Source organism: Leopardus geoffroyi, chromosome E2 (assembly GCF_018350155.1).
Source record: "Leopardus geoffroyi isolate Oge1 chromosome E2, O.geoffroyi_Oge1_pat1.0, whole genome shotgun sequence".
NCBI lineage: Eukaryota > Metazoa > Chordata > Mammalia > Carnivora > Felidae > Leopardus > Leopardus geoffroyi.
In genome coordinates, this window is record NC_059335.1 from 51789130 (window position 1) to 51808959 (window position 19830).

The 19830-nt window shown below is 46.2% G+C and overlaps 1 long non-coding RNA gene across 1 annotated transcript; it reads left to right on the top strand.

Annotated features, from left to right (window-relative positions):
- The first annotated feature begins 15085 nt into the window (after nt 1-15085).
- On the top strand, nt 15086-19551 carry LOC123578423. The gene is made up of 2 exons (XR_006702385.1): nt 15086-15658; nt 19413-19551. It is a non-coding gene; the product is annotated as an uncharacterized LOC123578423 (long non-coding RNA).
- Nucleotides 19552-19830: the final 279 nt, after the last annotated feature.

Genomic DNA, 19830 nt, shown 5'->3' on the forward strand with positions numbered 1-19830 from the left:
AAAGAGTCCTACAGAATCTGAAATGCTGACAAGTTTAGATTTAGTGGAAAACATCTGCAAATCACAGATCTTTTAATATTAACTAACATGGAAAAAATTTCAGCTTCAATGGCTTAGTAACTCCCTGAGCCATCTTTAAAGTCTGTGTTCTTCCCTTCCCTAAGCCAAAGAAATGAACAGCTTTCAAAGCTATGTTCAAAAGAGAGTACAGCCCAGCGCAGGGAATATATAGTTGGTATTGTAACAATGTTCAACGGTCACACGCAGTAGCTACATTTGTGGCCAGCAATGGCATAGGACTTGTCCAGTCACTGTTACCCACCTGAAACTCATGTGGCATTGTGTTATAGTATATACTGTGCTTCAATTAAAAAAATAATGAATCCAGGGGTGCCTGGGTGGTTCAGTCAGTTGAGCATCTGACTTCCGCTCAGGTCATGATCTCATGGCTTGTGAGTTCGAGCCCCACGTAAGGCTCTGGGTTGACAGCTCAGGGCCTGGAGCCTGCTTCAGATTCTGTGTCCCTCTCTCTCTCTGCCCCTCCCTCGCTCATGCTCTCTCTCTCTCTCTCTCTGTCTCTCTCAAGAATAAATAAAACATTAAAAAAAATTTTTTAAATGAATCCATTAAAAGAGGGTACAACCAAGATGGCTGTTATATAATGTTTAACATGACACTTTAGATACTCCAGCTAACCTAAACAGAAATTTTAGTAGGCTAGGGATCATTTTTTTTTAAAGTTTTTTAAAGGTATAGTTTATATAGCATCAAATTCATTTAAGTGTACAATTCAGTGATTTGTTTCTTAGGAAATTTTCAGAATCTGTGCAGCCATCACCCCAATTCAGTTGTAGAACATTCTGTCACCCCCAGGGGCCGCCCTGCGTGCCAGCTTGGACTTCCCCTTCATTCCCACTGCCAGACCCAGAAATCCCTAGTCTCCTTTCTGCCTCGACGTGTCTGCCTTCCCTGGACGTTTTCATCTACATGGGATCATACGAAACGTGTTTGCATCTGGCTTCCTTCTCTTGGCTTGTGGTTTTGAGGTCATCTATATTGTAGCATTGAATAGAAACGAGTTCCTTTTTATCTGCCTGTAGGGTTCCATTGTATAGATGTAGCATGTGTTGTGTATTCATTCACCAGCTGAGGGCATGTGGGTTGTTTCCTTTTTTTTTTTTTTTTTTCTTTTTTTTCTCAGAGGGAGAGTGCAAGCTGGGGAGAGGGGCAGAGGGAGAGAGAAAGAGAATCTCAAGCAGGCTCCACTGTCAGCACAGAGCCCAATGCAGGGCTCAGGCCCATGACCCTGGGATCACGAACTGAGCTGAAATCAAGAGTCAGATGCTAAGGGCGCACCTGGGTGGCTCAGTGGGTTAAGCATCCGACTTCGGCTCAGGTCGTGATCTCGCGGTCCGTGAGTTCGAGCCCTGCATCGGGCTCCGTGCTGACAGCTCAGAACCTGGAGCCTGCTTCTGATTCTGTGTCTCCCTCTCTCTCTGACCCTCCCCCCATTCATGCTCTGTCTCTCTCTGTCTCAAAAATAAATAAACATTAAAAAAAAAAGAGAGACGCTCAACCAAGTGAGCCACTCAGGCACCCCTCCACTTTCTGACAGCTGTGAGTCAGGCTACTGTGAACATTTGTGGACAGGTCTTTGCTTGGACATAGGTTTTCACTTCTCTCCCAGGGATACCTGGTAATGGACTGGCAGGGTCATGCACTCAGTGTATATTTCACTTCCTTTTCCACTTTGTTTCACGTTCTTTTTACTGGTAACTTTTTAAGAAACTGTCACACCCTTTTCCAAAGCGGCTGTACCCTTTTGCATTCCCAGGCTGGTCATTTATTTTTAACAAGACCCATTCACAGGAGCATGAGTTTTCCAGTTGTTGCATTAACTCCGCAATGTTGAGAATGTCAACTATCTTTAATCCGTTAGAGGCTTTCTGGTTTTAAACTGCTTCAAACTTTGCTGTCGCTCCCCGGGAAGGGAGAGTTTCAAAAGAGAACATTAGGCCTCTTGGTAAAGGATCCCGTAATTACATATTAACAGAGAGGGAGGGAAGCAAACCATAAGAGACCCTTAAGTACAGAGAAGGAACTGAGGGTTGATGGGGGAGGGGAGGAGAGCATGGGGGAGAGGGGAAATGGGTGAGGGGCACTGAGAAGGGCACTTGTGGCATGAGCCCTGGGTGCTGTAGGTAAGCAATGAATCACGGGAATCTACCCCCAAAGCCAAGAGCACACTGTATACACTGTAGGTTATTGACAATAAATTATATTAAAAAAAAAAGAATCCAGTAATTATATATTTAAATTGTCACCCCCCACCCCTTCACACTTCCTCACTGTTCTTCTAGCAGCTTTCTGGTTTCTCCTACTGGTACCATGCTACTATGGCGAAATCCAGCCTCACCTCTAAACCTGAGTCAAGACCCCTTTTTCAGGGAGACGGGAAGACAGTGTGTATCTTTTGCTGCTGTATAATTTCCCAGCCTCTCTCAGGAAACTATATTTTGCTCACCTCTGTGTGCTCGGTACCCAGCACGGACTTTGCTTCATTGTAGGCACTCGGTAGTAGTCTATGGATCAATGAATGAATCTACGAGCACAGAACATGCCTCTCTGTTGAGCTTACCATCATGGTCTTAATCTCAAACAACTGAAACCTGTTGCCGATGCAGATCATGAAAGCCTCAAATCTCCGCCTAGGTAATTTTTTAATTTTCTTCGAAAATACCTAGGAACTGAACCAAGCATTGACTCAATCCCAAGGGTCCAAAGGAGACTGTGAGTGAGCTCTAGAGAAAGGCTGCCTGTTCCGTCTCTCATCAGCTTTGTGGCCTTGGTCTAGTTACTTAATGTCACTAAGCGTCAATTTCTTTTTCTAAACGCATTGCAGTGAGGATTAAATGAAATAATCCACAGAAATCCCTAAGTTATTTTATTATGTCACCATTCTCACATTTCTTGCATATTTACTAAAGTCATTGATTCGAGCGTGGAGGTTGAGGTGTCTTGCTTATAAAGACAATATCCCACGGGCCCTGCTGAAGCGTGTCAGGGCCCCAAAGGGTTTGGGCTCACATCTGCATAACAATCTCAGGCCATCAAACCAACCTCCGAATTAAAGCCATATAGTGAGAGACTATAAAATTCAAGTATATATATATACATATATATACATATACACTGATATACACATATATACATATATCATTGCCTGTACATTTTCTATACGTTGCCTATATAAAATACAAGGCAATGAATATATCTATTGTGCACACACACACACACACACACACCCCTCTTCTTTCATCAAATCTTGCTGGATCCCCATAATTTCAGAACTGGCATCCAGGGAGATCCTTGTCTAAGGGAGGCCGGTTGTGGCGCAACACCCATTGCCAAGAGCTCCGGCTTGCCTGGAGCGGCTTTACTGAACGCTGCCCACCTCTTCAGTCTCTCTTGGGGGGAATGAGCAGAAGTCACCGGATGTTCCCTTGGAATCCTCAGAGAGAGAGAGAGAGCACACCATCTCTGCGGAAGCAGCCTTTCACCACACAGGGACCGATCCGAGAACGAAGGGGTTTACTAGGCTGCGGCACATCCTCGGTGCTGCGTTGACCAGCGTCCCCATCACGGGACCGTGTGAGACGACAGCACCAGGAGGTGTGCTACAGGTGTGCATTACAAACTCGTGTGCATTACGAACACCTGCACGTTTATAGAAAATCACCTTCTTTGGAGGCCAAATGTGATGAGGATCCTCACCGACCACTTGCTACTCTTGGTCAAATCATTTAGCTCTTCTGAAACTGTTTCCCCATATGGAAAAGGAGATCAAATACTCTGCTGAGTCATTAGGATCATTACATACGGTACATGTAAAACCGTCCAGCAGAGATTACAGTGAGTCATAGTCATGAATAAGTAATGGGTGTTGCTATTCTACAAAGGATGTGTGAATATACTTTCACACACACAAATATTATTCGGCAATACGTTTATGAATATGCAGCCTGCGGCATAAATCCCCCGGGGGGATGGGAAAATGAAGGTAAGTGCTTTTCCAAAGCTCTCTTCTCCACCAGTTTCCACACTTTCTTTTACAGTCGTCCTCCTGCTTACACTGACTGGTTGCCACTGAGCTAATTGTTTGGGTTGTATATTCTGATTACCTATAGTGGATGGTGTTATCACCAGGTCAGCCAAGCAAATGAGCTTGTTGAGATCGACGCTCCCTGGCCAGCAGGTGCCTGGTTGCTCCTTGGGAAGACCTCACGATGGGGAAGAAAGATGACCCCGCAGTGGCCACCGAGGCGTCCCCGCCCAGCCTCAGGCATCTGAGACAAGGTCGTGGCCCCAGGCTCTAGGAGAATTTGCAATGCACACACCTCCTCAGAAAACGGTAGCTCCTCGGCCCCACCTGCCCCCTCCCCAGACCACTAAACTCTAGAACGCACTTTTCAAAACACAAGGAAAGTCACCCAAAGTGCTTCGGAACGCTTTTCCGTTTCAACGAAGAATAAACCCTCGTTCATCAATGAGAGAGTGTGCTCTGGCATCGTGGCCAGTAAGACCCGCCATAATTTAGTACCCTGCATTTTGCTAATTGCTTGTAGAATTTACTCCACGGTACTGTGTAAATAATGTCGGGACTCGCCAGGCCGAGGCGTGCTCAGCAGACGTCAGTTGTCTTCCACTTAAGCAACTTAGACACAACCAAAAACGAATTAGGATTATTGAACGCCGATGCGGAAAGATGAGATATTAAATCTTTAATGCCCTGAACGTAAGGATATAGTTGATTTTGTGTTCTTGTTAGTTGCGGCTTTATCATTTTGCATCAGTGATCCTGTGAATGCGTGCATTTTTCTGCAAGGCTCATCGGGTGTTGCCATGGCGACGAGAGCAGCTCTGATATACTCCTTTAGGCCCTGTTTGCTGGCTTTTTCAGTAAACACTTAATTATGCGTTGCATTCTGCAATCAGTGCAATTGGAAGAGAGTTTGCTTAGCTGATTTCAGGCTAAAGATGAGACCCCCGCCCTCAAAGGCAGATGCGTTCATAAGTCTCTTGAGTGTGATTTTAATAAATGGAGCAAAATCAAGAAACCTCTAAGAGAAAAGCAAACAAATAAGAAAGCAAAGATTCAGTCTAATTATTTCTGATAACCTACCTGTATAAAAGCTTCTCAAAGTCTTATCAACAACGTAAATTTCATGCTAAAAACCCTGACGGTTTGGGGAGTGACAGGCGGATTCTTCTACACCATATAACCTAAGCAGTTAAATCAAACACCAGAAAAAAATTTTTTGAGGACTATTCTGACTAGGAAGAAGGTATTATCCAAATATGAGATCCTTCAAAATATAAGGTCAGGGATTTTCAACTCAGAAATGAACTTCTGGGATCTGTGACCTCCCCCACTTTCCAAAAGTGTAAGCAGATTATTATCTCTGTGTGTATACGTGCGTCTTTCCAGAAAGAGGGCCCATAACTCATATCAGAAACTCCTCAGACAAAACAAGATAAAGATCCACTGATGATTGTATTCTAGTGAAAAACACCCCACCTCCTTCTGAGAAAGCCTGATAACTGTCTCTCATCACTGGTGATCACCGAAATGCAGGAAAGGTTATTTTTACAACAGGGACCCCACCCCATCCACATGGTTCTTCATCCAGCTTTGATTTTGATGCAGCCGTGCCTGGATGTGGTGAACTTCTTCCTCACGTAAAGAAACAAGTGCTGGGTTAGATGCCCCCCAAATAAAGAAGTTGACCCACACACTCTGACAACAAATGCTGAGCCCCAATGAATGGCTCAGTTATATTAAAATTATTGAATTCAATGAGGCCACTTATTTGACAGTTTCTTGTAGGAATCGGATTTCCGTGTGATTCATTTTTTTACTGCCGACTGACCATGTACCAGGAAATTCCTTGTACACGCTCTCTATGTCCTTGTGACATCAATGTTGTTATTTACACTGAAGCTAGAAATGAAGGGCTTAGAGTCAGACAAAGCTCAGAAAGAGCCACAGAAGCAAATGTGGGAATGAAAGAAGCAGACAGGAAGATCCTTCTGTAGGTCAGGGGCTCTCAACCTCACCTTCGCTAAATGTCAACGACATGCGTTGAGTTCTTATGCAGCTACATAGGATGTGTAACATAGCACCCCAAGACTTAGGGGCCTAAAATCATACCTCTTCCTTACCATCGCTCATGGTTCTATGGGGTACAGAGGGGACAGCTTGTCTCCACCCTACAATGTGTGGGGGCTTCCACTGGTTTGACCCAGTGGCTGAGGACCGGACCATTGGGACCACCTGACATCTTTCTCTGTAGAGCTCAGGGCCCCTCTGTGAGCTCACTCGTGTGGTCTCCCCAGCATGACACTGGTAGGGCAGTCAGACTTCTTACATGGTGGCTCAGTGCTCTAGATCAAGCTTTCCAAAAGACCAGGGCGGAACTGCAAGGCTCCTTGGGACTTGGCCTTGTCAGTCCCAGAGCATCCCGCCGTTTGTCAAGAAGGCACCAGAGCCGGCCCACTTTGAAGAAGAGGGGGACTTGGCACCACCTCTCAGTAGAAGGGGAGCAAAGAATGTGTATCAAGAGACAGGATGGACATAGAGGTAACGCTGTTAAGTAACTGCCCTAACTTCTCTCCGTGCCCGTTACCTCAATTACCTCTGCAAAGCAGTCCTGCCATCCCATGTCACAGATATTAAAAATTGAGGCTCAGAGAGATCACATGACTTGTCCGGGGGGATGGCAGAGCAAGAATTCACCCGGGGACTGTCTGCAAATTCCGTGCCATTCACTACTACCCTTCCTGGTTCCACCACGCTTTGACTCGAGTTCCCATCACTATAGCCTGTGATTTCTTCTCCCTTCCTCCTAACACGCTTCCTATTTGGATCTTGCAATAGAGCGTCATTACTCAGCTTTCTTTTCTTTCTTTTCTTCTGTTGGCATATAGGTGTCTCCGCAAAGAGATCACAGAGTCACACGGTGGGAGAGCTCTGGGTTCTGCGCGGGGAAACGGAAGCGTGGGTTTGGCCAGCATCTTGTCTAGGATCACACAGATGACTGGGGGAGAGGCCGGTGCTGGGGCGAAGCAGCTTCTGGTCCTAGCCCTCGGCTCTGGCTTCTTGTGCATGGTTTTAAGCGAGTACGAGCCTCTGAAAAGCATGTGCGCTGAAACCGTGATTTCTATCGAGAGCCCCTTCCTCTCCAACCTGTCTAGAGGGGCACCTTGTCTAAGGGGAGATCATTTCCTCTCTAATGAGAGTACTTGGAGTGCATTTCTTAACTGGCCTTGAGATGCCTGTCAATTTTTTCATCCAGTCCTAATCGAATAGAGCCGAAAGCCATTTTCAGCTAATTACAGGAAATGCTTCTAATGGGTAAATTAAGTCTGCAGCTACCCTGGGAAGCTCACCAACCGATAGCTTTTCCTCAAGGTTCACTTTCATTTTGCCTTCCTCTTAAAGGGCTTATCACTCCCCCAATCCACTCCCCACCCCAATACACACACCACCCTGAACACCCAGCCGTGTTAGAAGCTTCCAGAGGTCAGTCTGCCCCAGGGGGAGTGGGAATCCACCAATCATACGTCCAAGACCCTGGAATTTACCAACCACAAGTTGCTAATCACTGTAGCGTGGTAAAATGTTCCTTCTGTCTTTGTGAAAACAAAAGATGGTTTGCCACTTACTCGGAGGCTACAATGCCTGCCAAAAGCAAAGTGGTGGGAGCTGGAGTTACCCCAAAAAATTAAAAAAGAAAAAAAGAAAATGAAAAAGCTTTGAAAATGTGAAAATGCCTGTCTCACCACAGCACTACTTTGCTTCCTGTCAGAAAGGAGTCAAAGGAAACTCTGGGTCACCCAGCTCTGGAGCTTGTGCTAATGAAGGGACTGGAGCAGCCCCAAGTGACAGAGAACAAAAAGCACTTGGCTGAGATGGAACCCAGCAGTCAGCCCAGCTGCGGCTAGAGCAGCGCCTGGGTTTCCAGCTACTGGCGGGTCAGCAGGATTATCCGTCACGTGGCCCAGGAGGTTAGAAAGAAAAGGAAAGAACACCCAGGGAAGCGTAGACCCTCACACATTTCTCAAGCACCCAACTGTGTAGCTGAAAATCAAATATGTTAATCATCTATGCCCATGAATCCTTAAAAGAGTTAACGATGTGGCTGCAAAATAAATACAACCACGCATAGAGTGTATGCCTCCCCTGGATAAATGCTACACCTCATTGACTCTACCTACACCTCCTAACACCTCACAATTCCAGCAGCTGCCCCAAATGCCCCCCTCCCTGCTTCCTGAGGTCTTTGCCTCTGCTTCATGGGGCCGCTGCTCCTTAAGATCAACACAGAATCCCATTTTGCCTCCTTGCTAGTCTCCAGCGCGGACCAAATGTTTGCGACAGATATTCAAATCATCAGTCTAACAATATTTGCAAGAGAAAATCGATGCCTGCTGGGAATTCAATATTCCATCTAAAGTTTATCCGTCATTTAATGGCAGGATTTGGACCCAGGTCTCTAGATTCCAAAGCTGATGCTCTTTGCTGTCTCAGGCTGCCAAATGTTGCAGCTCCGACCCACTAATGTGCCCAACGATGATTCCTTCCTGCTGGTGGCCTGAATTGCCCTTTTATTTCTTAGAGTATTCTAGTCATCTCATGAGGCTTTATCATTTCAACCTTGTCCCCTTGCCTACCATCCCTTCAAAGGCTCATGGGATGGTCTTCTCAAGCAGGGACCAACTGGAGGTGGGAGGTTTGATGGCGTTAAGATGGAATTGGGACAAGGGAGCGGAACCTCACATTTGCCAACCAGCCCTTGGTCCTGCAAGGAACAGGTGACATGGATACAGTGGGAACTCTGGCACCTGAAGAATGAGGTTCCACTTTGCAGACAGACAGTGCTCACTGCCATTCAAGCCGGGCTCCAGAAAAATGAACTGGGGGTACCTTCTCCCCTTCCCCTCACCCGAGATCCAGTTCTGCCACTAACCGGCTCCCAGAGCATGAAGTCTTGAGATCCAGGTGGGAGGCAGAGGAGCAGGGACAAGGGAAAGGAGAGGAAGGGAAAGGGGGAGGAGAGAGAAGACAGAGACAGAAAGAGACAGAGATAAAGAGGAGGACGATAGTGGGCTGGGGAGGGTTTTTGCGAAGACTGGTCTTCTGAGTTGGGTTCCAAGTGGGGAATAGGACTGCACACAAGTTTGTCCCTCTACCTGAAGCAGGACACAAAGGCTACCAGAGGCAGGAAACAACCAGTGAGTTCAGGAGTCAAGGGAGACAGTCCAAAACGTAAGTTGTCTTTGAAACAACCGACAGCATTCACAGGAATAGTTCTTTCAGGGCTTGGATTTAGAGGATTAAGATGGCAGGTTGGCACCTACGGGTTAAGGGACATGGAGGTACCGGGAGGACAAACAACCTTTTATCCTGTAGGTTTGCCCATTAAAAGCACAGGATTTGAGAACAAAAGGCCTTGGGTTCAAATCTTGGCCCTGTAACTAACTGGAAAATCTCAGGTGTCTGTGCTTTAGTGTCTTCATTAGTAAATGGGGAGAAGAACACTATCTATGTCTTAGGGATGGGAGAATTAAATGAGACCATACATATACAGAGTCTAGCACAACTCCTGGTGCATACTCATCAATAATCGTTAGTTATTATTAAATTCCATTCACCTGGAAGGTCCCAGGATCCACTTGAAGTTGGCTTCGGCCACCAAACTGCCAGGTGAGGTCATTCCAATGTGGCAGTCTGACAGGCACGCGCTGCCTTGTTCCTAAGAGAAATATCACCTCCACACCTTGCGAAATGGAGAAGGTGTGTGCAGGAGGACGGTCTGGAGGGTATGTTGGCCACAGTGTTGGAATTACAGCAACCTGCTGTAATGTTACAATTGAACTGAGCCCTTCAGTCCCAGGGGGTTTGCATTGTGGGCACAAAAAGCTGGAATGAATAAAGCAGCTGCTGAGTAGGAGTACATTACAGCTGGGTATCACAGGGCTGCCTTTGAGGTACTCACTGATGAGGGAGCGTGGGGCAAGCTGAGGGCAAAACACAGACTAACAGCACCCCCACCCTGGTGGAACATATGTGATATTCCTCAGACACTCCTGACTACCCAAGAACAAAGGAAAGAGGTTTAAATGCTTGCCAGGATGATGTGGGAAACTAAGGCAAATGAAAAATTAAATTCCCTTACCATCTACAGCCCATTGACAAATGCTTGAAACTGGCAGAGTGACCTCCCTCTAGAAGCTCAGCTGCTTCCAGGATGACACTTTGCTGGGGGCAAAAGAGAACCTTAGCTTAACATTATCCCAACCTTGAGGATCCTGTACATCTACTTCTTTTAACTCCACTGCCCCTAGACACATGCTGTCACTCATACACCAAGCAGGGGCGCCTGGGTGGCGCAGTCGGTTAAGCGTCCGACTTCAGCCAGGTCACGATCTCGCGGTCCGGGAGTTCGGGCTCTGGGCTGATGGCTCAGAGCCTGGAGCCTGTTTCCGATTCTGTGTCTCCCTCTCTCTCTGCCCCTCCCCCGTTCATGCTCTGTCTCTCTCTGTCCCAAAAATAAATAAACGTTGAAAAAAAAAATTAAAAAAAAAAATCATACACCAAGCTGATGGCCCCTGATATACATCTGAACCATCTCATGACTGAAGTTTTATAAATAAATGGCATTTCTCTAGCAACAGCTAGTCCCTCAAGGTCTTGGAAACCTTGCTTCCAAAATTTCTTAGAGACTTACTCTATCCCTGACCACCCCACCCCCACCCCCAGCCTGAGGGTATATAATGAGTTACCTGTCATGACCCCAGGGCAGCTCTTCGGCCCACAGGTCCTGTCCCCAGGCTTCAACAAAATCGCCGTTTTGCACCAAAGACGTCTTCAAGAATTCTTTCTTGGCCGTTGGCTCCGGAACACCCCACCATCACCCCAAAACTTCGTCGCTCGCTCCAGCATCTTACGAATCTAATTCTCCCTTCAAGAGGCTCAGAACTCAGTAGGTTTTACCCTACTGGGATGGTGTTCTGAGGAGGCTGAGAGGAGTGCCCCAAAGATCCAAAGCTCTCTCCCACCCCATTTCCCATTAGACTTTCAACACAGCCCCTCAAAATTAGAACTTCCAACGCCCCCCACCAAACAAGCCTGGTGCCTAAAAGAACTCTCCAAGTCAGGATTCTGAATTGTACACCAATTCAGCTGGTTGAGCTGCCTAGAGAAACACACGGGAGAGGGTTCTGAAAGTAAATTTGATCTTAGTGGTTACATATACAACAAATATTTTTAAGCAATAAATAGGAGATACCCGTAACTGGCTTGGAGTGTTCGAATAGGCAGGCTTGTCTTGACGAGCTTTTCAAACCACATTCAAAATCCACAACTTGCCTTTTTTTCCTGAGGTGTGTTGCTTTTGCAGACATGATTTTGCTAGATTTTAAAAACAGTCTATTAAGTTTAGAACATCAAAGAGCAGAGCCCAGGGGGTTCAAGACAGAGGGAGTGTGTGAGGAAAACCTTGATGTTGGGAAGGTAGATGGTGAATGCAGGAGACACTCATCAGTCATTCTGGAAAACAGTGGATCTCTCCTGAGGTGTGCGCCATGCTTCAGAGTGCAAGGAAGGGCTCGAATTCCAGGGTAAGACATTTGGGCTTTTTTTCATAAGGGTTTTCCGTCGAACACAGAGCGTGTAAGAGTCCGAAGATCTAATTGGCTTTATTAGGCCTCTTCTGAACCGGGCAGCTTCCCATGTAGCAAGGAGAATGTTCCCAAGAGGAGTACAAAATAGAGGGTTTTATAGGAAGGAGGGTGGGGCAGGAAGTGATTACCAAAAGAAAAGAAAGGATTGTTTCTAGCTTCATCCCCAGACCTTACAGGGAAGGGTAGAAGGTCTTATTATGCAGATTATTCATTTTCCCTTGGCATATAGACAGGGCCTTTGTGACAGATTGCCTCAGTAATGCTGATCAGAAAATGCCGGACGGACCCCTTAAAACGACATTGCTATGGGAGGCTGAAACTGCGATTTGGTTGAGTGTTAAATTCAGATTTGGTAACTTGGTTTAAAAGCCATCATTTTGGACCTGTGGTTTTCTTTTTTAACAAGGCTCACTGTGTTCCCTGAAGAAGGGCCGGACACTGGTCCTCTAACCTGTATGTTCCCAATAATATTCTCCTGCAGTGAAAAGATGTCACTTGTCTGTCATAAGCCTCCTAAACCTTGACTTCATCCCAAAACCCCTGCGGGATGAAGCAGAATCAAAGGCTCTCCGGGCGAGAGAGGAGGGAGGGACTGGTGATGTCTCTACCGTGACATCAGAGGCTTCTGATATTGTCCTCCCCCCCCCTTCCCTTCCCAGGCCTACTACATTTCCACAGACACAGTGGAGGGACCTCATTTGTTTAATGATTTGAGCTCTGCAGATAATGAATGGGAAGCAGGTCGAAATCAAATTCCCTTTCCACTCTACTCTCCACACGGCCACTTCAGGGATGCTTCCAAAACACAGATGTGACTGTGGCGGAGCAAAATGTCCACCTGGAAATGTGGCTCTTGGGCAGAAGGATTCTTTTAGGCTGATTATTTTTAAGAAAAAGAGACTCGGCACATTTGTCTTTTTGCCTCCCCTCCGCGGCCTGAAAGAAATTAGATGGAGATCTACTCCAGGAAGAGCCATCACCGTAAATAACTAAAGTATGATATGAACTAGGTGCAGTCAACAGGGAGGAACCCACCAAGACCTGTTTGATCGAGGTCCCGTCTGTGTCCTGTTGTTTCTGGATGGCCCAGGAAATGACCTTCCTTCCCTTTGAAGCCCTGGACCCCTATCCCCGTCTCCTTAGTCCAAGATGACACATAGTCTCGTTCTGCCTGTCTTTGGAACCTCTCAGGTGGATCCTGGTTAGGTGCGTAATTAAATTTGATTTTCTCCTGTTAATCTCTGCCATTCCAATTTGATCCTTAGACCAGCCAGAAGAATCTTGGAAGGACAGAGAAAAATGTTTCCTCCCCAACACGATAATATCATGTACCCGCTTATAATCTGCCACCCCTCTCTTCCCCTGCAGCCTGATTAACAAAGTAAGAACGTTGCATGTGAGGTGATATACAGTCAGGATACAGGTGAGCCTCATATGTTTCCATAGTCGTGTGTATAATTCCACATGTGTTGCATAAAAGCACAACGGCACGTCAAACTCATCACTTCAATCGAAATGTGAAGTTTCTTGGAAATATTGTGCTTAAAAATTTCCTTCCTAAAAATATTTAAGTGAACAGCACATTTTTTAAATTGTTTTTTAACGTTGTATTTATTTTTGAGAGAGAGAGAGAGAGACAGAGACAGAGCGGGGGAGGGGCAGAGAGAGAGAGAGAGGGAGACACAGAAGCCGAAGCAGGCTCCAGGCTCCGAGTTGTCAGCACAGAGCCCGACGCGGGGCTCGAACTCACGGACCACGAGATCATGAGCTGAGCCGAAGTCTGATGCTCAACCGATGGAGCCACCCAGGCGCCCCACAATGTATTTTAATTTAAAGAGAAAACAACAACTTTAAGTAAACAGTACTGATATTATGTGTGGGGGAGGAAGAATATTTCTCCTCTACCCTTCTAGATTTTTGGCTGAGACCCTCCTATAATAAAAGATAGATTAACAGGAGAAAACCAACGAGGGATTTCATAAAATGTATACCTTCTGTATACACAGGCAATACCCAGGAAAACTAAGCAGCTCCCCCATATGGGGGTTACCAAGCCATCACCTTATATACTATTCCCAGCTTAAGACAAAAGATGTTGGGGACAGAGGAACCAGTTATGGGGGTCAGCAGGAAAAGAAAACACAGTAAAGAAGGCTAAGGCTATGGTACAGATGTAGATCTGTCTCTTGTGCATCGAGAAGAATTTCTGGAGAGGGAGAGTCATCTTTCTGCGCCCGGTACAGAGAGGAAAACACTCTTACAAACAGAGATTTCTCTCATAAATGTAAATTTCCTCTACTCAGTTTTCAGGGCTTTTTCTACGTCTGCTGTTTCTTAAAAATAATCAGCCTCAAACAATCCTTATGGCAAAGAGGCACCTTTTGGGGTGGTATATTCTGCTCTCCTTCATATGTATATAGAGAAATATCATGGAAGATGGTACTTGAATGGCTGAAATTGGGTTTTGGAAGCACTGACCTATAGGAGAATGTCTGATACTGGAATGTCTTAAATGCCCATCACAGCCTGGTCCGCTTTAAGCTTCCCAGTCCCATCTAATGCTGCTAATTACCATGTGTTTCAGAAGACGGTTTGGCTTTCTGGGAACCTGCACGCTTCTTTAGGCCTCAGGGCCTTTGCACATACATATTTCTTTATAGCTGAAGTCCCTTCTGCTCCCCTTTCCACCTGGTGAACCACCACCCAAGCTTCTCAACCCAGCTCACATCTTACCTACCTTAGGAACTCTCCCCAGCCTTGCCAGGCAGAATTAAGTCCCCACTTTGTCCCCTCTAGTTTTGTGGTATGCACTCTATTCAAGCATGCAATCGTCTGACATTATTTGTTTATGTGTCTGGCTTTACAACTAGGCAGAGACTAAAAGAGGTAAAAAACTGCGTTACTCATTTCGTACACAGAGGCACTTAATAAACACTTAGTAAATGAATGGACACTTTTTCCAATGAGCTTCAAGCCAAAGCAGTTTTTCATTGTAGTGTCTCCCTCCCACTCTCACCCTGGTTCTTAATTTACTCTTCCAAAGAGGCTTTGGAAGCAACGTGATACTCACTTAAGAATATGAAAGCTGAGGGCTGCCTGGGTGGCTCAGCTGGTTGAGCGTCTGACTTCAGCTCAGGTCATGATCTCGTGGTCTTTGAGTTCGAGCCCCGCCTCGGGCTCTGTGCTGAAAGCTCGGAGCCTGCAGCCTGCTTCAGATTCTGTGTCTTCCTCTCTCTCCGCCCCTCCCCTGCTCATGCTCTGTCTCTCTCTCTCTCTCTGTCAAAAATAAATAAACATTAAAAATAAAATTAAAAAAAAAAAAAAGAATATGAAGGCTGAGGGTGATACTGTAACAAGCCTCTGTCTCTCCCAGACAAATGACAGGACAGGAATCCACACTGGTGACTCATTTGTATCCCAGAACACTAGGCTGAGGATTTAGAAGGGATCGCTATTCCCCAGAGACTCATTCAGGAAAAGAGATAAGACACCATCATGAGTCATTAAAAAATTTTAAATGCTCACAGCAAGGGTAGTCACATAGAGATGGGGGAGAGGAAAATTTTCCCAAACTTGTCCCTTCTCTACCCAGCCACAGCCGGGGTCAGGGGACCCTCCTCTCTTCCCAGAACAGGTGTTGCCCACGGCTGTCCCACCCATCCCAGCTCTGCCCTCTCCCTCTGCACCCAGGACAACCTCAAAGGCCTCCTGTGGTCTTCAAGTGGTCCTCATGGTCCCCCGTAGCCCCTCACGGGACTCCACGGCACCGTGAGCACAAGGCAGGCCGGCCTTCTCCCACATGGGTCTGTTCTACCTGGAATTTTCTCCCCGAGCTCTGCTCTGGGCTTATCGTTCAGATCTTGGCTTCAGTGTTGTGCCCCCGAAGGGTCTCTTCCGGATCTCTCTGTAGAAGGTGAGTACCTCTTTCTTTCCTTATCAACTCATTCTGGTTATTTTCTTTACCTTTTTCATAAGCATCTGTGCGTGTGTGCGCATGCACATATGAGTGTGTGTGTGTATTTAAGACATTGTTCTACATTTTAAAAGTTTTAATTCCAGTACAGTTAACATACAGTTTTAAATCAGTTCCAGGTGTACAACATAGTGAGTCAACAATTCTATACATCACTCAGGGCTCATGATTTTGCTCGTTTTTAAAAACAAAGGACACAGTCGGTTAAGCGGCCGACTTCGGCTCGGGTCATGATCTCGCGGTCCATGGGTTCGAGCCCCGCATCGGGCTCTGGGCTGATGGCTCAGAGCCTGGAGCCTGTTTCCGATTCTGTGTCTCCCTCTGTCTCTGCCCCTCCCCCGTTCATGCTCTGTCTCTCTCTGTCTCAAAAATAAATAAACGTTAAAAAAAAATAAAAAAATAAAAAAACAAAAAAAAAAAACAAAGGACATTTAAGTCCCAAGGTCCCCTCTCCCTCATTCTCTTCTGTATCCTGCACCTAACTTAATGCCAGGGGCACTCTGAGGACATAATGTGTATCTGAAGGGAGGGAGAGGGAGGGAGGAAGACATCCATAATTTCCAGGAGTTCTGTTCTTTCATGCGGTGCGTTCATTTTCCTACAGCAGAATTACACGGCGGAATTTGAGAATTAGCCGAAAGCCGGTTAGGTCAGTTGGGGTGGAGAAAGAGGAAGAAACAGGCGGAAAACTGCTCTCTGTCTGGAGTATCAGTACCGAAGATGTCAAACTGTATAGACAGAACAATTTGGCTGATAAACGCAGTTATGCCTCTAGACTGTTTTTCACCCAGGTAACGGTTACCCTATCCCTTGTCTCTTCCTGTGTCTTGTTCAGCGGGAAGGAGCCATCAGAGTTAGGTAATATCTCTACACACAGTTTGCTGTTTCTTCTGGGCTCACCTTTCACCAATGTTTTATGTGTCTCCATCAGCTATGTAACATTGTTTTATTTTATTAAAAGAATTTTGTTTTCAATGTTCATTTATTTTCGAGAGAGAAAGAGAGAGAGCACAAGCTGGGGAGGGAAAAGAGAGACAGAGAGAGGGAGACACAGCATCCAAGCAGGCTCTAGGATCCGAGCCCCACATGGGGCTCAAACCCACAAACCACGAGATCGTCACCTGAGCCAAAGTGGGACGCTTAACGCACTGGGCCACCCAGGCGCCCCTGTAGCATTGTCTTAAAGTGACCATCAGGCTGAGGGAGAGAAAGAAGTCTTTACCATATGTTCTCAGTGCATTCTGAGGGCTGCATAAGAGCGTGACAAAACTATCATTCCTACATGCTAATAAATTTAACAAAGGCATTTATTTGGGAGTACTTTGTCTCCGTAAAATGTATTGAGTTGATTTCTCCCTTCACTCCTGTGACATCACACTCACGCCCTTTCCTCCGATGTGGCAACTGCTCATTCCCGTTTTCTGTCTCGTTCTATTTCCATTTCATCTTGAATGTTGGAGTTTCTCAAGTCTTCTAGATGCTACGTGCTTCTCAGTAAGATTAACACCAGGAATAGAACAACAACAAACACTGCCTGTGAGCCACCCTTCTATGCGATTTTTCTCAAGCTTTCTCTTTTACCTCTACCAAGGTAGTAAGGGACCAGCCCCTACTATTGTCTCTGTGCCAGAGGAAGAGACAGACACAGAGAGGTTCAGTGAGTTACCCAGCCTGGCTATTGTGTCCGGTCGTGGACAGAGCCAGGCAATCAAATGCCACAACACCAGTTCATAACCATAACTCTCTGCCCATGGTTCACAACCAGAAGCAATTTTGCCCTGCCCTGGAAATAGTTGGTTATCACAACTGGGGGGGGGTCCTGGCATCAAGGGATCAGAAGTCAGGGATGCTGTTAGACATCCCACAGTGCATGGGGCAGATCCCCCAAAGAATTATACAGCCCAGGATGTTAATGGTGCTAAGTGGAGAAACCCAGTTCTATGCCTCTTTTGTTAACCTTTTACCTTTTACCTTGAGCTATCGGTGCCTCAAAGTCCAACCTGCAGGCGGAATATACTAGAACTTATATTCTTTGCCCTGACCACCCCTTTGACGTTTACAACTTTCCTGCATTTGTTGATACAACTTGACATCTCCACTAGATGTCACAGATTCACTGTATCCAAAACTGAGCTCACGGGCCTGCCTCCATCACAAATTCCCCTCCAGGGCTCCCTATCCTCACCAAATGGCACCACCATCAAATTATCTACACAAGCCAGAAAGCTGGGAGACCCCTTGGGACCTCCTTCTTCTCCCTCTTCTCCAATTCTATCCAGATTCTACCTCCCGAGTGTCTCTGGAGCCCACCCATTCCTCTCCATCGCGACCGACACCACCCTCTGGGTCCCAGTTTGCCTGCAGGCATTTCCAGCTTGGGCAATCACGGTCACCTCCTGAGCTCGGCCTCACTGCTCTGCACCAACGGGGCACCTCTCGTATGTTACGATCCCCTAGCAGACATGACTTAAGAAGGGCTCTGCTTGGGGGCGCCTGGGTGGCGCAGTCGGTTGGGCGTCCGACTTCAGCCAGGTCACGATCTCGCGGTCCGTGAGTTCGAGCCCCGCGTCGGGCTCTGGGCTGATGGCTCAGAGCCTGGAGCCTGTTTCCGATTCTGTGTCTCCCTCTCTCTCTGCCCCTCCCCCGTTCATGCTCTGTCTCTCTCTGTCCCAAAAATAAATAAACGTTGAAAAATTAAAAAAAAAAAAAAAAAAAAAAAAGAAGGGCTCTGCTTGGATCTAGGAAAAAAAAATCTTGAAAGCTATTAAATAGCTATCTTCCCCAGCTCTGAAAGCATCCTTCTCAGAGCCATTTCCCAGTTTGCTCATTGTTTATCCGTGGGTATCTGAACAGATGGCACATTTGAAACAGGATGGTTAGGACCAACATGGCAGAGCAGGAGACCCAGATTCTGTCCCCCAACAGAGAACAGTAATTAAACAGATATCCACGAATGGAGATACCTCTGGGGGAGCTCAGGAGTCCACCCAAGAAGGTGCAGCCACATAGCAGAGCAAAAACCCCGAGATTCACCAGAATATGTACATCTGTCTTTATTCTCAGTCTTAACGCTGTGCCTGACACTTGGTAGCACTTCATAAATTAAAAGTAAAAAGATCTGGATACATTTTTTTCTATTTTTTTAAAGTTTATTTAGTTATTTTGAGAGAGCGAGCGAGAGAGAGAGAGAGAGAGAGAGCACGAGTGGGGGAAAGGCAGGGAGAGAAGGAGAGAGAGACAGAGACAGAGAGAATCCCAAGCAGGCTCTGTGCCTCTGTGGATCTCAAAGACCATGAGATCATCAGCTGAACTGAAATTAAGAGTTGGACACTTAACCGACTGAGCCACCCCGTGCCCCAAAAGACCCTGGATATATATTGAGCGCTTAGTAAGCACTGGGTTCTACCCTGAATGGTGACATTACATTGGTGGAAAAGATTGGTCTGGTTCCAAAGACCTGACAGTTAAGGGCTTTTCTGATCACGAATGAAACGTTTTCACAATTAAACTGTTCCAATAGGGAAGCTGTTCCACTTGCTTCCAATAGCCAGAGTCCCACTGGCCCCATTCTCCCGAGAACAGTGGCTCTGGGTCCTTTCCCACTTACCTTAAATCTTGCATGAATTTCTCTCACCCACTCTGCTGTTCGAAAGGAATATTTTTTACAATCTTCACTTTTGTTTCTCCCCCCTAGGACTCAATGCCTGGCCAGAGTCATCACGCAGAATATGAAAAATCGATGATGCATTGTTGCTCTGAGCGTCCTCAAAGAGGTTATGTTCCTTATTGATTCACTGGAACACATTAAAGCCCTGTACTGAAATCCTGACGAATCCCTGCCTATTTTCATGGATTTTTTTTTTTTAATCAGGCTAAAAAGATATCTTGTAAATTCTCTGCCATAACAAAATTTCTGCAGCCTGCAAGATCTTCTGGTTTCAGACCGCCAGAACTATTTTGTTGGAATCCTGTATAAAACGCTCTGGAGAATAATCGATTTATGGCTTAATGATTTTCCAAACACAGTATGTCCTAGGACACATTATCTGCAGGGAACAGCAAATCGTGGTTGAGGGTAGAGAAAAGCTATGTTAAGGATTCTTAGTACCTGC